General features: G+C 37.5%; 1 protein-coding gene across 1 annotated transcript in view; it reads left to right on the plus strand.

Moving 5' to 3' along the window:
- The window catches only part of LOC125024973, a 60,393-nt gene that overhangs the window by 50,633 nt on the left and 7,260 nt on the right, over window positions 1-2,500 (plus strand). The gene's annotated exons all lie outside the window — the stretch shown is intronic.

The following is a 2,500-nucleotide window of genomic DNA, read 5'->3' on the forward strand; positions in this document are numbered from 1 at the left end:
GTCCTGGAGGGGGGGGGGATTCTATTGTAAGTGGGGGGGATAGTATTCTAGGGGGAGATTATTGAGCAAGTAGGAGGAGAATGTTGACCTAGGGAGAAATCGCCTTGTGGTGAATGATATTCTAGGGGAAATTCTTGAGTAAGCAGGAGAGAATGGCGTCCTAGGGGAAAAAAATACAGAGGGTAATGTTGTCCTGGGGGGGGGGGGAGATTCCGTTGTAAGTAGGGAAGATGCTAAAGTTTGGAAGAAATATCCTCTAGAGCAGGGGTTCCCAAACTGGGGTACATGTACCCCCAGGGGTACATTTGCACGTTTCAGGGGGTACATTTGGTCTGAAGGAAACAATTACTTGCACAATACATGGTGTTGTAATCTGCACTCAGATTGCACTTTTCTCATTTTCTTTGTGTTGATTAGCACCACCTTTATTGAAACCTTAGTAATTGCTTTATTTCTGTTTTCATCATTTAAGATGCCTATGTAATCTAAACATGCAGACTTAAATAATTAAAATATTAAAATGTCCTTTTTTACTATTAAGCTTAATTTTTAGTGTTAGGGGTACATGGGAACCTATAAAAAGCCTAAGGGGTACTGAGTAACAAAAAGTTTGGGAACCCCTGCTCTAGAGCAAATAGGGTAATAGGAGGAAATACTATTCTAGGGAGAAATTCAATAGTAAGATAGGGAAATCCTATTTTAGAGGAAAATAGTCTTTACATAAAGTTGGGGAGAAATATTATGCTAGGGTAAACACTTTACGTTATTATATTATGCTGTAATTAAGTTATACTCTAGTCTACTGTATTATATACTCGACCCTAGTCTTTAACACTCACAAGGCACGGCAAAAAAAAATCCCCCCTCTGTTCGTGGAAAAGGATATTTTTACGTGCCTTAGAGAGTTCAAATGAATCTTTGTTGACAGTATTCCATAAAAGGTATTACAATGGTAACAAAAAAAAAATGTTGAAAAGTAATAGAGTCTTAGCTGGAACTCAGCCCTCACACGCTTAGCCATCTTCTTTTTTTTTTTTTTGCGTATCTTTGTTCTATAACCGTTCTTGCAGAAAAATAATAAAAAAGGACGAAATAATGAAACCTTTAGTATAAATAATGAAAGTGAGCGCCTCTATAACTCCTGTAGAAATGAAAAAAAAAACAGCTAAGACGTTGTATGGAAGTCAGCGTTGCATTTTCCCGCGTTTTAGAAAGTTGTCCTTGAAAAGTCGATACGCACGTAGACCTTCAGCTGTCTAGTCTGTCTGTCTAGCTTTTTTATTTCTATTTTTTTTTTTTTTTTTCTGTAAAATCGAAGTTCTTTAGTGGACTTAAAATTAATCTGTTTTAATTGCAAAACATCAGGAGGATGTTTTGTTACCATGATTTCACCACTGAGGCAAAAGTTATAGATTCATTAATATTTTGTTCAGAATTATACATATGCTGATAAATAAAAGGATGCATGAGACGAGTCTTCTTTAATATTGAAAACGATTTTTCATAGTTTTTATAATCCCGAATATTGAAGAGGCATCAGTTTTCCTGACGACAGAAGTTCAATAATTAATATCGAAGTGAAAGAAAATGTGATGTAAAGATGTAATCAGTTATTCACATTCGCCTACTTGAAGTGCACATAAACACAAAAACAAGGAACCATACAAACGTATGAACAGTTAGGTCATTATATATATAGATAGATAGAAATAGATAGATATAGATATATATATATAATGTGTATTTATATATACATACGTATGTGTGTGTGTGTACACACGCACACACACATACACACACATACATTATATGTATATATATATATATGTGTGTGTGTATATATATATTTATATATATATATATATATATATATATATATACATTGTATGTGCATACGCACAGTCGTACACATACATATAAACAGGAAGGCGAATAACCCAGAAGTAGGCCTGCGTCTGGCCACTGCGGCGGCGCCCATTATGAGGAAAGGACGGAATTTTGATCAAACCCGAGCACCGCGGAGGGAACTATAAATTCGATAAAGCAGCCATCTCGACGCGCGGAAGTTCCTTGCCGCAGCCACCAGAGGGAGAAGCAGAAAAAGCGGCTTCAAAGTCGAGGACGCCATATTAAATATGGCAGCGCGCGAACGGAAAACGGGGAGAGGGAAAGGGAATGAGATTAATGCTGCGAAAGGGCGTGTCAAGGAGAATTAGAGTGAACGCGGCCCTATGTCTCATCTGCCGTGGCCACATGGACGCCCCAGCGGAAGCAAGCAGAGGCTGCATGGCCTTGATTATGGCCAAGCTTTTCTTAAAAGTCGCAATGACTCGGCTCAGAGACCGCCGCTAATTGGTCGAGTTTCATCATCTGGATTTGTTTTTTGTTCTAAAACCCTGAGTAATGGAGGTATTACATAGCATTTCCGGGTTCGCAGACATACTATTTTTTCGTTTTTATTTTCACGCACTTCAATGGTAAAAAAAAAAATTATATATAT

The sequence above is a fragment of the Penaeus chinensis genome, chromosome 4 (assembly GCF_019202785.1).
Source record: "Penaeus chinensis breed Huanghai No. 1 chromosome 4, ASM1920278v2, whole genome shotgun sequence".
Classification (NCBI taxonomy): domain Eukaryota; kingdom Metazoa; phylum Arthropoda; class Malacostraca; order Decapoda; family Penaeidae; genus Penaeus; species Penaeus chinensis.